Source organism: Canis aureus, chromosome 22 (assembly GCF_053574225.1).
Source record: "Canis aureus isolate CA01 chromosome 22, VMU_Caureus_v.1.0, whole genome shotgun sequence".
Classification (NCBI taxonomy): Eukaryota; Metazoa; Chordata; class Mammalia; order Carnivora; family Canidae; genus Canis; species Canis aureus.
Window position 1 is genome coordinate 27,798,686 of NC_135632.1, and position 14,544 is coordinate 27,813,229.

Genomic DNA, 14,544 nt, shown 5'->3' on the forward strand with positions numbered 1-14,544 from the left:
AAGGAATACAGGATGAATTAAATCCTCGTTTATGAAAACTGTTGAGAAAATAAAGTATTGATCTTACTTGAGAGACTTTTATGTTAGTCAATTAAATTAGTACTGTACCTTTCTCTTAGTAAAATAAGAGTACCATTACTGTATGGAAATATAATGTTCCATAATATTTTTATTGTGAGACAGGGGACGTGTCTTACTGCACTCAAATGTACAGTTTACGCACGACTGTAAAGTTAGCTGTAATCCATAAACAGGCGATATAGATCTTAGATATCTCTTTTAAGATCAGTTGGAAGGAAAACTCCTTATTCCTTAGCAACACCATAGGAAGCAGGATTGCCTCCAAGAAAAAAAAAATCCTTATCTTTCCTAATTATTCCACATGAAAAGGCAATAGAACATTCCATTATTCTAATATATGAAGGGGAATCAATGCTTTTCTGATAATTCTCATATACATTATTCAAGTATTGCAATGGAAACCTGAAAAAAATATTTATTTTGCTTATATTTTTTTCAGTGCTACTCACTGCACTCCCCTGAAACAAGAACCAAGAAATATATTTTCCCTGAATTTCATATGCTACAATAGAAAACAACACAATATGTAGGAAGGTAACTTGTTTCCTGGGTTGTTGGGGGAGCTGATAGTTTCAAGCACAGTACAAATAGGCATATTACTTGAGCGTTTTCACTTTAGGCTATTTGGAAATGTGTCATTTAAAATGTGGAATCCTGGCACAAGATTTTCACACTGAAATTTTTTCAAAACTATCTAAAATGTGTCTTATTTGTGAAAATGCATCTTATTAATCCATTGTGATATAAAATAACAGCTGCTAATATGATTTTAAAGTTTGTAATAAAGTGCATCAAAATGTCTATAGAACGGATCATGACAGCACAGCCAACAAGCGATATTTCAGGGACTTTTATATGTGAGTAAAATGCCAACATGGCAGAAAATGAAAAACTCCCAAATGTATCTTTTTTAATTTTGACATTTATTCTTCTAATTGGACCCCACACCCACTTGTCCCAGCCATTTCTATTGTTAGAAAAGGAGTAAGGCAATAGTCATTGAGCTAAAGTAAGTTCTATAACCCCTGGTGTCAGCCTGTATCAGTTAGCTATTGTTACAATAATGCTGTGTAACAAATCACTTTAGCTCAGTTGCTTAAAATCATTTATTCTAGTGTCTGTGGGTCAGTGAGCATTTGGCCAGTTGGGGCTTGGCTCATTTATGCTTGGCTCCATGTTGTAGATTGGACCCATTTCTGTTCCAAGAGTCTATAATGTTCCTTGGATCACTGGCTACCCAAGGCATGTCTTCTCATGGCGATGTTTCATATGCAAGAAAGATTAGTGGAAACACATGAAACATCCAAAGGGGTAAACTTGGAATTGGCATATTGTTATGTCTACTTGCATTCCATTAGCCAAAGCAAATCACTTGGCCAAAACTGACATAAATGATGGGGGTAAGGGAAATATATTCTGCCTCTGATGGGAAAGATTGCATCAGTACTAGAATCTACCACATGGCCCATAATATATTTCCTCTCTGGCAAATGCTTATAACTCTCCTTGGAGGAAAGCTTTTGGTGACAAACATTGCAGCTGTTTGTGGTGGTGAGGGAGCAGGAATCTTGCATGGCTGTGACTTTGCTTTCTAAATTAATAATTTGACATCAACATAACCATATTGTCCTGTTAGAGATGGTAGAGTGTAAGAGTGCAGTTTCTGGTGCTAGATTGCTAGGGTTCAAATCCTACCTCCCACAATTACTGTCTTCGTGATTTTAGCAAGTTACTTAATTGTCTGTTCTTGGTTTTCCTCATGTGTAAATGTGGGAAGCAAGAATACCTAACTCATAAGGTTGTTGTAAGGTTTAAATGAGTTAAGGCATCTAAGTATTCACTCAAGAAATGAAATCGTCCACAGTCAGAGTAGAGTGTGGCCATTCAAGTCTCCCATCTTTTATTCACTACATTGTTTCTGAACTACAGACTTCTGGAAAGCAGGAACCATGCCTGCTTTACCTGCTGTGTGAATTTTTTAGTAAGTCATCATATCTGGTAAGTGGCCTAATACATTTTATGGTGGCTAAACATGAGTAAAGATTGTTTACTTTCCACATCTACTCTGCCAGAATAGGTTTGTGCCAACTTCATAACTATATTTACCTTTCCTTTAGAAACCATGACAAATTAAACCTAACAACACAAAGCAACGATCCATTCAAAAAATATTTTTAGGCACCTATTGTGGGCAAAGAATCTTGTGAGACAATGGGGTACAGGGACTGGGAGTTGGGAATTACAAAAATACCTAAAGCATGTCCCTGTTAAAAAGCTTCAACTCAATCAGAAAGATAAGACACGCAGTATGGGTAACAGTGGAGTCAAACAGAAAGGGACATGCTACTAGAAAGGTATTGGTAAAGCTTTGGATGAGTGGAGTAAAGAGCTTTTTTTCTTTTTTTCTTTTTCTGTTATGTGACTTTACTCATCTGTAGAATGGAGGTAGTAATAGTACTTGCCTCATAGAGTTATGAGGATTAACATATAAAATATTTATAACATTATTAACCACTAGTTAATATGAGTACCAGCAGGATGCCTCCTGTCTATGGGAAAGACAAGAGGGAAAGGGGTACAAAAGACATAATTAAACTGGAACTCAAAGTCTTTTTGAGATTTGAACATCCAGAGATGGGAGCGACAAAGCACATCAATGGAATGAAGTCAGGTTTTGGACTTGGCAATTTTCTTAACTTCTCTGGCTGACCTATCAGTTTCTGAAAGAGGTGTGTAAAAATCTCTATCTATATTTACAGATTTGTGAATTTCTTAGAATTCATTCTATTTTTGCTTGCATATGTTGAAAATCAGGATAAACATATCTTTCTGGGTGAACTTTTTTTAATATTAAGTAATTACTCTTTAAATCCAATAATGCTCTAGGTTTTGAAATCTATTTTGTCTCATATTCATTGTTGTAGTAGCTTATTTTGGTCAATGTTTTTCTGATATATCTTTTTCTTCTCTGATATTTACAATTTTACAGTATTATTATATTTTATGTATATCTCTCATAAACAACATATGAGAATATTTTTTCTTTATTGTTCATTTACATTTCTTAAAGTTTACTTATATGCTTGGGCATATTTCTACTTCTATTTTTCATTTTAAAGTTACCCTGTATCACTTCTACTTCTCTCCCAACCCTTATCATCTTTCCTACCTTAATTGTCAAAATTTTCCTTATCTGTTTGAAATTTTGTTTTATTTTTTAAATAATATCCAAGTGTTTTTATTTAAATTCAATTTTCCAACATATAGTATAACACCCAGTGCATATCACATCACATGCCCTCCTTAGTACCTGTCACCCAATTACCCCACTCCCCACACCCTCTCCGTCAGCAACCCTGTTTGTTTCCCAGAATTAAGAATCTCTCATAGTTTGTCTTCCCCTCTAATTTTTCTTCATTCAGTTTCCATCCCCCTTCTCTTACGGTCTCTTTCACTATTTCTTATATTCCACATATGAATGAAACCATATAATTGTCTTTCTCTGATTGACTTATTTCACTCAGTGTAATACCCTCCAGTTCCATCCGTGCCAATGTAAATGGTATATATTCATCCTTTCTGATAGCTAAGTAATATTCCATTTTGTGTGTGTGTGTGTGTATGTGTGTGTGTGTGAAGATGTGTCTCACATCTTCTGTATCCATTCACCTGTGGAAGGACATCTCAGCTTCTTCTACAGTTTGACTATTGTGGACATTGCTGCTATGAACATTGGGGTGCAGGTGTCCTGTCATTTCACTAACATTTTATTTTTTAGAATCTATCTTTATGTTTTTAAATGAAAAATTGACTTTAAAAAGGTTGAAATTTATACTTCAATGATAATTTATTGTTAAAGTCTGAAGTTAATATCTCTGTCCTTTTCCTAAACAATGAACTTACAAGAATTTTAAAATCCTTTAAATTTTTATTTTTATTTATTTTTAAACCCTTAAAATTTTTAAAGTCATATTCTCACCTTCCAAAATATTGTCTGTCTTCTAATATTTTAGTTGTACACTTAAACTATTATTGCTATTGCTACAAATATTTTTCATTTTATTGTTGCTCTTCTTACAGCCAATGCTTACTTATACTTACCCACATGTAATTATTTATTTGTTTTCCACTACGTCCTGTGTTCCACTGTTTCTTCTGAGTTTAATTTATTTTCTCGCTGAGGCAGATCCTTCAGTAGTGCTTATACTGAGGATCTGAAGTCTTTAATATGTATTTTTACAATATAAACTTTCTTGTCTTTTATTTTCTGCAAATATATTCAGTTTGCTCTCAAGCTTTAACAATACTTTATTTGGAAATAGAATTCTAAGTTGTTAGTTGTTTTTCCTCAGCACTTTGGAATTATTATTTGGAATTATTATTTTATTATCTTTTAATCTGTATTATTGTGGACAGGCAATATGTGGTCACTTTATTAAAGCAATAGTCATTTCAGCTAGTTGTTTTCATAGTTTAAAATTTTCTGTTGAAATTTTCCACTTGTTTCCTCACTCTTTTATATTTTCCTTTAAATTCCTGAATATATTTATGCTAGCTATTTGAAAGTTTTTACTAGCTATTTGAAATTCCATCATTCCTTTCACTTGAGTCTGTATATGACCAAAATTTCTTCCAATTATGAGTCAAGTGTTGTTTTGTTTAATTTCAAATGGCTTGTGATTTTTGATGGCATGCTGTACATTGTCAATTCAACATTTGAATGTTTAGATTTTGTCATTTTCTTTGAAGAATATTGTGATTTTTTTTCTTTCTGGGAAGCAGTTAATTTACTCACAGTTCATCTTGATCTATTTAAAGTTTGTTCTAAAATATGAGAGAGGGTTTAGAGTAGACTGTCCTCCAGGGTTAAGTTCACTCTATTCCCAAGGTGTGGTCTTTATGAGTTTGTAGGATGTTCATTTCAGTATCTTCACCCTTACTGGTTGGAACCAAAGCATTTCCAAGCCCTGTGCAGTCTCCAGAATCTTCTAGATTATTAATTTTTTCTAAATAGTTCTTTGCCCAGTCTTTTGGAGTTTCATTTTGCACATGAGAAACTTAAAGTTTGACCAAAGGTTCAAAGGAACTTCTATCTAAGTCCTAGAGTCATTTCTCTTTGTAATTATTCTTTTCTGGTACTTTTCTCTGCATATTCTAGTTGCCTCAGTAGCCTTTATTCTAATCTTCAATGGCTTAGCTAAGGAGACTTCAGTTCTCTGCTTGAGCTTCTCCAGCTTGCACCATAGTCCAAAAAGTGCTACTAGACAGTAAACAAAGGTGATAAAAAGCTTACTCCATCACGGGTGGAAGCAGAAGTCCTGTTGTTTCTTTTAAAAATGTTTTCTTTCTACAGTAGCATTTCAAAGTATTGTCCAAGACTAAATGTATTTTATACTCATGCTGTTTTGAAGAACAGAGGACTTCTCCAGTCTTAAACTAGTATCTTTCTTCAATACTGGAAAACTTCATCCATTTTTTTCTTTAAATATTATCTTTTCCTCATTTTCTTTATTTCTTTTTTTGAAGATTCTATTAGAGTTACATTGCATTTTTTTCTAGTCTACAAGTCTCATAAAGTCTTCCTGATAGTTTACATTTCCTTATTACTCTGTGTTTTATTCTCAATAATTTCTTCATTTTATTCAGTCACCAACTCTTTCTTCAGTCGTATCTATTCTGTTATCTAGCTTATTCTCTGAGTTTTAATCTCACTGACTGTAATTTTTATTTCTTTTTTTAAAAAGATTTTATTTACCTATTCATTCATGAGATACACAGAGAGAGAAAAAGGCAGAACACAGGCAGAGGGCAAAGCAGGCTCCATGCAGGGAGCCAGACTCAATCCGGGGTCTCCAGGATCACACCCTGGGCTGAAGGTGGCACTAAACTGCTGAGCCACCCAGGCTGCCCTATAATTTTAATTTCTAAATGTTTTATTAGATTATTTTTTATATGTGCTAATTTTGGAAAAGAATCATGGCCTTTTGTTATGGTGTATATTTATGCTTTAATTCTTAGTTCTTTTAAGTATTCTTATTTTTAAAGTTGCTTTTGGCTCTTTTTTTTTTTTGTCATACCTATTTGCTGTACCTTCTGAATCTTTCTAATGGTGAATTGCTTCCTCAAAATGTTTGAATTTTTAAATTATGAGTTTCCCTTTAGCAGAGACATTTTTCCCTTTGTGAGAGTTTCATGTGCTTTTATATAAATGTCCTTGAAGAGTGGTTTTCTTTTTTTTTTTTTAAGATGTATTTATTTCAGAGAGAGAGAAATCAGGCAGGGGAGGGGCAGAGGGAGAAGAAGAGAAACAAAATCTCAAACAGACTCAGCTGAGCATAGAGCCTGATGTGGGGCTCAATCTTATGACCATAATATCATGACCTAAGCTGAAACCAAGAGTTGGATGCTCAACTGACTGAGCCACCAAGGCACCACATTTTTTAAAGATTTATTTATTTATTTGATAGAGAGGGAGAAAGGAAGAAACAAAGAGGAAAAGAGAAAGAGTGGGGGAAGGGCAGAAAGAGGGAGAGAGGAGAATCTCAAGCAGACTGGAGTGGCTTTTTCTTTCTTCCGTCAGGGGCTCAGATATTCAGGGCCAAAGCCATCGCCATTTTAGGACAATTATCCTTATTGATTGCTTACATTAGGCTTTTCATCACCATTTATTATGTCTAAATGTATACCCTCTACCTGCATTGGCATAGGTTTGAGGTCTTAAGTTTTCATTGAAGTACTTTTTCCCACCAAGATCTCTGAGTAGGTACTAAATTCTTTCTGGGTCAGCAAACAGATTTTCTAATCTCTTTTTTTCCTCAGGGAAACCATTCTTTTTGTGAGTTCAAGGCCACACATTCTATCACCAAATGATAGGGCTGCCATGGCACTGACTAGGTATTTAGACTTTCAAGTCCTTCTTTGTCTAATGCCTTGGTGGTCTCTTTTTCTTACTTACATTTGGCTATTATATTTAGAACATACTATTGCTTATTCAGCATTTCTCTATGTTTGGTGAGGATATGGGGAGAAAGCAGGGGTGGATGGAATGATCTGTTTGAATATCAAGTAGCTGTTGATCCTTAGTGTAAAATGACATAATAATAGTATCTTCATAAAATTTTTGTAAGGATTAAGCAAATAAATATATAAAACAATTAGAATAATGTCTGTTCTAATGTAATATTCAGTATTATTTTTAGCCTTAACTTTTCCATATTTTACACTGCTTCATATTGAATTCCAAAAATTTGGATTCTATTAAGTTGACAATCAGAGAGCATTGAATTGTGAGCAGAATTTAAACCCGATTAAGGTTGAACCCTAGGGATATTAATCTGGCGGTAAAGTATAAGATGAATAGGACAAAGAAGAGGCTGGAGATCAGAAGACTATCACAAAAGTGCAAGTGAAAGATAATGCAGGCACAAATCACAAAGGTTGGGTCAATAATAAGGGAGAAAATTGGAACAGACCTAAAATGCTTTATATGTTATGAAGGATGACTGTAGATAGAATAGAAAAGACTTGGCAATTGGCTGAATGAAAGTGATAATGGGGTGATGTGTATGTAATTGTATTAATTAGTCCAGCAAATATTTGGTGAATTTTCACAGCCAGAAGCAAGTGATCATGATAAGTGATAATAATAATAATAATAAATAATAATAATAATAATAATAATAATAATAATACAGAGTTAAAGTTTTGGACACTTTTCCCATGAAAAACTGAGGTCCAATTCCACTTTCCTTGTATCTAGACTGGCTTTCAAGCATTAGTTGTAACCAATAAAATATGGTGTGAGTGAAGAGGTATGACTTCTGAAACTAAGTCAAGAAAGGTAAGGAGTTTATACCTGGGTCTCTGGTAACCTTCACTTTTGGGATGCTCCCTTTCAGAGCCTAACCATCGTGTTGTGAGAAGCCCAAATCATATGAAAATGCCAGGCATGGGTGCTCTGATCAACAGTACCAGCTTTCAGTGCACTGTCTGCCTTGTGAATGAGCCATGTGGGATGTCCAACTTGATTGAGCCTTCAAATGATGACTCTTGGCCTTCATCCAGCTATAACTGCACAACAGATTCCAAGAGAGAGCCACCCAGAAAAGTCATTTCCACAGAAACATGGCTCTTTTAGGTTGCTAAGTGTTGGCTAATTTGTTACACAGCAGTGGATGACTGGAATAAACAGTTAACATAAATGCTATGTACCATTTACTGTGATAAACATTTATATTACTTCAACTAACCTTGTTAATAACTTTATTACACTTACTCTTATTTCAAAGACCAGGAAACTGAAGTTCAGGGAGTTTTAGTTAACTTGATCCTGATTGTACAGTTAGGAATTGGTAAACCTAGGATTGGAATGAAGTCCAGGTTAATACAGAGCCATACTTTTCAACCACTATACCTGCTTCAGTCTACATTTTTCCAAAAGCCAGCCCTGAGACAAGAAGTCAAGTGTAAGTAGTTTTTTTTTTTTTTTTTTTTAAGATTTTATTGATTTATTCATGAGAGACACAGAGAAAGAGAGAGGCAGAGACACAGGCAGAGGGAGAAGCAGGCTCCATGCAGGGAACCTGATGTGGGACCCGATCTCTATCCGGGATCATGCCCTGAGCCGAAGGCAGATGCTCAACTGCTGAGCCACTGGTGCTGCCCAAGTGTAAGTAGTTTATTTGGAAGCTGATTACAGTAAACACTGATAAGGTTGTAAAGAAGGGAAACAGGAAAGGAAAGAAACCCAATAAGGATGGGTTATTAAGTTTACTGTGTTGGTCAACTGGAGCTCAGTCCTACTGGAGAACCAAGGGAGACACTGTAGGACATGCTTCAGAGTTATCTCAGCTGAGGGCTGAAGAAGCTGAAGTAGTTGTCCTCTAAATCCTCATCTGTGATTGGTTGAAGGCTGCTTCCAAGGGTATTAATTCTCCGACATTTCTGGTTTGACCTGAAAATGGACTGAGTATGGCTCCGTGTCCATAAAAGAGCCCAGGCAGAGAGTCACAAGGGTTTGCAATAAACAGCCTTTGGTGTGTAGATATGAATGTCGAGGTCATATAGTGACAGCATCTGCCTACAATGCTATCACCCTTACAGTCCTCCTGGTCACATGGATATTAATTATAAAATAGAAATATCACAGAAAAGCTGAAAATAACAAATAAAAGAGATTCTTCCTTTAAGTGCTATCATTTCAGAGACTGTGTGGACAGTTGAGGGAATGTGTAGATGTATGTGCATGTGTACCAAATGTACTTAGAAGTCACAGAAGTAAAGTCAAGGGAATTGTGAGCTACTGTCCCAAATTATAAAGAAAGAGAAATAAAATTTGTCTCTCTACTTCTGTCAAGTGGTTCCTCTCCATTTGTGAGCTGATTTGTGTATCTTTCCACCCACTCTGTGATGTACATATATGGCTTAGATGTGGTCATTTGTGGTCAGGGAAAAAAGTGAGTATTTATTTTATAGCCCATTAATAGACATTCAATTTCACCTACAACGAGCTGTATAAGGAGCCTGCTTCACCCTCTGCCTGTGTCTCTGCCTCTCTCTCTGTGTGTGTCTCTCATGAATAAATAAATAAATCTTAAAAAAAAAAGATTAGAAACAATCATTGTGATCACTCCAAATTTGTTCTTATCTATCTCCCAGTATCCTTTATGTCACAAACACATAATAACACATAAAATACACACTGATTATAATTTTTTTCCACTTCAAGTGGCATTTCAGGATTAGGAGAAGTTGCAGTGTGAGATTGGAACAAAGAAGGATTAAATTAATCATTGATGATTTGTAGTTTGGGGTTAAACCCCTGAATTTTAGAACGTGAAGAGGAAAATGAAAGCCAATGACAGTAGATGAACATTTGGGCATTATCAAATCATCTTTGCCACAGATACACTAATTGTGGAGTGAGATCTTAGGGCCGAAGTGAAGATGATGTGGGCACATACGTCAACCCTGATAAATATGGTTCTAGGTCCTAAAAATGAATAGGTGGCAAGTTTAATGAAAACAGAAGTCTCTGTTTTTCCAGTCTGTTTTCATTTAGCTATTTCCCTACATATGTATATGACCATGATATTCAGCCTATGTGTATCCAGCTCCTTGACTGGAAGCATTAGAGGTATAATAGTCTATCACATGCCCTTTTCCAAGGAGAAGCTATATTTTTATCACCTCAGCCTCAGGTGCTAGAAAACAAATGACTGAGACAGCACAAGCGATGGTATTGAAGTGCATGGACCAAGCCAAATGGTATTTGTTCAGGTAAATGGAATCTTGAGGTTTTAATGAATTTGGAAAATTGATAAGGTTCCTGGACAAAGTTGGGCTAATGAGGGAGTTAATGAAAAGGCAAAGAGGAGAATAGGAGTGAATCTTGGACATTTTTCAGAGGCAAATACACAAGTTTGTTTCTAATCCATAAGGCCAAATATTTCCTTTCCCCACACTGGGCCATATGTTTAATCCACCAAGACAAAGACTAGAGCAATGAGTATTAACCACAAGGTCAGGAGAATCTATTATTGATTCCATCACAAACTAGCTGTGTGACCTTGGGCAAATCGTACCATTGCCCTGGACCTCACCCCAAAACACAGAACAAAAACAAAAATGTAGAGTATGTGGGGTCTTTAAAGTTCTTTCCAGCATCATGGATCTATAAAATGCGACTTAACAGGAGCTTCGGCAGGAACAGAATTAAATCCAAACGGAAAATAGCTTTCGTAATCATATCTGAACATTTAATTTGTCATTTGCTTTATGACATATGCATGAGGCTTGTTTAAAATAACTCTACAAGGTTAATTATCAGTGCAGAATACAACGATTGTGTCGGTAGTACAATATTTTGTTAGGCATGTGTGACAACATTGCAAAGTGGATCAGCTGCAAGACTGTTTGTGATTTGGCATCCCCTTAGTTTAAAATGGCCACAATCCTAAACATGTGTTCCCCCACTCCCCCACCTCTATGGACAAAGTGTGTGCCATAAAAAAATTAACTCAGAAAATAAAGCTTATTGACAATTTGTTGAACTCTTTAGAAGGTATACAAAGGGTGGCGAAACAGGAGACAAAGTTTTCGGGCAGCTCTGATGCTACATGAACAGAAGCCTATGAGTGCTCAGGAGCCATTATTTTATTCAATCACGGGCAGAAAGCTTGTCCCAAACTAAGAGTGATGCTTGAATTGGTGAGGGGATAATGTTGAAAAGTATTGATTAGTTGTTTAAATACCTACAATGATTTCTTACCTTGTAATAAAATTGGTTTCTTAAAAATAACTCTGTAAGCTCACGTTTTGAATAACCCACAAATAGCACCTTAATATCTAAGGAGGGATGATTTACAGTTATAGTTACCTGGGTTTTGTCTACATAATGTCAGTTTTCTCTTTCAGAAAGAAATTTGTCACAGCATTTCACTATGCTAAGAAAATAGAGGCACCTACCCACAATAAACACACTATTTCCCCAGGACGATTTCACTTCTATTTCCTCTGGGGAGAGTAAAACCCTCTGTCAGTTGAAGGAATATTGAACAAATGCCATAAAAAGCAAATGCCAATTTTTCTGAGATTGTTAACAATAGTGAATATTATGTTTATTTTTATTACAAAGTATCTCTTCTCATTTATATGACCCTACATAAAATGTGCTATTATATAAGGGCATTTCTGTCAGGTCAAACCCACTAACTCATATATTTTGTCATAATGCAATGGGTTATGTAATCCAACAGAATATTAAGACTTTAATCTATCTTTTTGCAACATAAAATGCCAACAGTTGAGAATTCTCATGATTAGGTAAGGAGTTTAATCTTTGTGGCCTTTTCAAAAAAGCTTCCAGTTAGAAAAGCAATGTAGCTGGTCAGTTCAGGTTGGTACAAAGAACAATTGGAAGCCATTTTGACCTGGGAACTTATCAAGGTCACTGTGACCTAGACTAGAGGGAGTTATCTTTTATTCTCCCTGAAAAGTGACCTGGTTAAGTGAGGTCAAAGTTATTCTCAGCCACGCTGCTGCAGAGATACTGTTTTATATCTGCTATGTACACTTTGCCATCATATTAAGACTTAACTAAAAATTTGACACCTATGTCAGCTGTTGACTCTAAAGAAAACTTGATAGAATACCATAAAGAAGGAGGTAGAAAATAATTAGGCAGACAGAGTAAATGGAAATAGGGCAAGGTGGTGTTTTCTTTATTCTACAACGACTTAAGCTTTATCTGAGGATTGTTTCTAATGCCTGTCCTGAAACATTTTTCTCTGATATCAAATTTATATATTGACTGCCAGGAAGAAAAGGAAATCAAAATTAAACTAGAACTCTGAACCAGGGGCTACTTCTTGATAATATCCACTCTTTACATTTCTCTGCCTTGCTTTCTGCCACAGACAGCTGGCCCATTTGGACTCCATCAAAAGACCTCCATGATGGCTGGATTTAGCAAGGGAGGGAGAACACTGGCAGAAGGCCAGAGGAGGTGAAGAGTAAGATTGGTCAATATTCCTTCCCAAGTCCCTCCCAGCAGAGTTACCTTAGGTTGGCTCTCTCCCTTGACCCAGATCACAGCTCCTGTCAACGTGGCCCTCTGCATACGATTCTCCTTCCACCTTCTGGTGACTGCTCCTCTTCTGCTCTTCAGGTCTGGGGGTGGTAGTAGCCCTGTTGTTCTTACTTCCTGGGTACTTTCAGTTTCCCCACACCTTTTTCCAGACCCTCTTCAAAGTGTTCTCATTTGTGTAATCTGTTTCCTGTTGGGACACTGAAACATCAACAGTGTGATCAGTATAGTCACCCTGATGTGTTAGGAAGTGACAATCCTAACAGAAACTAACGTTTTGTTCTTTCATATGTTTTGGGTATGATGTAGTGGTGGTAGTGACATTTTTACCTTCAAAAATATTATGTTCTCAGAAGTATTTTCATGAAGGGATGAAGTGTATTTAGGTAGAATAATAGTTCTCTGAAGTATTAAGTTAAAAAATTATAAATGACACATTATATATTATGTTGTAATATTTTGTTAAAACTATAGAATACATATAAACATTTCTGGGGAGGTAGATTTTCATTTCAAACTTTAAAAAATTTGATTTTTCCCCCTGCATGTGCAAGACTTTCTACAATGAATATGGGTTGTTTTTGTCAATAAATACTTAACAATTACTAATCAAATGAGCATAATCCCAAAGATACAATAGGTCATGTGCCAGCTCTAGGGAATACAAAGTGTAATGAGCCTTGTTATTTAGGGTGCTGTTTCCATGTGTGCTTTAATGTGTTCTTTTTCTTGTAGAGTTCTACGAAGAAATATTTCTGGCTAGAAGGATTTGCCAAGGTCACATGAGCCCCCAAAGGTCACTAGCATTCCCAGATGAGACCCTGAACCACTTTTCACCCCTCCTAGTTCTCTTCCCTTCCTTTATTCCTCTTTGCCTTTTTTGCTTTCTGGGAAGATCTTCACTCTGGCTTCTTCCTTGGCTGACCATGCCTCTAGCAGTGCCTGGGCCCAGTCGAATGCTTGAATTTGTCTGGTGGATCTTCATTTTGGTTCTGCTTTGTGATTCCTGATCACACTTCTCTCTTCTGCTCTGTGGTTCTGTGAGTGGTCTTCATGGTATCTCCCTTTCCCCGTACTTCATCATGGGTACTCCTCACCAAATTTGTATCATCTTCATTGATAGGGCTTGGGTGGTCTGCTTCATGTTGCTTATGTTGGATGTTACATAAAATCCTGATTTTCATTGAGAGAGAAACAACTTTGTTGAGTATGATCTATGACAAGTACATTCTATTATAATTTTGCATGTGTCTGAGTGAAGCTATGGGGTTTTACTGTTTAATAATTTCATGTTTTCAGTATACTAAGTCAACATACGTTAGCAGTTAAGTGCCTGCCTTCGGCCCAGGGCATGATCCTGGAACCTTGGGATCGAGTCCCACATTGGGCTCCCTGCATGGAATTTGCTTTTCTCTCTGCCTATGTCTCTGCCTCTCTCTCTGTGTCTCTCATGAATAAGTAAATAAAATCTTTTTTTTTTTTTTATAAAAAAGGAAGTATAGGGAGGTCTTTATTGAAAATCATTAAATCTTGAACCAAATATGGAGGCACAATCAAATTCTAGACTAGTCCTTCTTTCAGCTAGAAAATGTAATCTTTGGAATAACTAAAATGAACTATTTAAAATTGTTATTCTTTAAGAAGGATTCCATCTCATATAATATTTACATAACAGGTTCTGTCAAAACTCTGCCCATATGCCCTCACAACCATCCACCCTACTGATGCATGCCAGGCTGGCTTGTAAGTCCGGCACCTGCATATTTGTCAGAGGATTGCCCTTGGGTGGAAAGAACCAACATCACACAACTGATGTGTATGGAATTAACATATTCTCTGTGCATTCCTTAACCAATGCCTAATGGCTATAAAAGTGT

At 36.1% G+C, this 14,544-nt stretch overlaps 2 long non-coding RNA genes across 3 annotated transcripts in view; one reads left to right on the forward strand and one right to left on the reverse strand.

Moving 5' to 3' along the window:
• LOC144294338 (uncharacterized) overlaps nt 1-14,544 on the forward strand; it is a 59,448-nt gene that overhangs the window by 26,710 nt on the left and 18,194 nt on the right. The window lies entirely within an intron of this gene.
• The window catches only part of LOC144294339 (uncharacterized), a 57,257-nt gene that overhangs the window by 26,128 nt on the left and 16,585 nt on the right, over nt 1-14,544 (reverse strand). Inside the window, exons 2-3 of one of the 2 annotated variants that reach the window (XR_013361746.1) lie at nt 12,641-12,868; nt 8,239-8,438 (exon numbers count right to left, since the gene is read on the reverse strand). This is a non-coding gene — a long non-coding RNA (uncharacterized LOC144294339). Of the gene's footprint in view, nt 1-8,238; nt 8,439-12,640; nt 12,869-14,544 lie in introns of those variants that run through there. The other variant, XR_013361745.1, reaches the window with a different exon arrangement.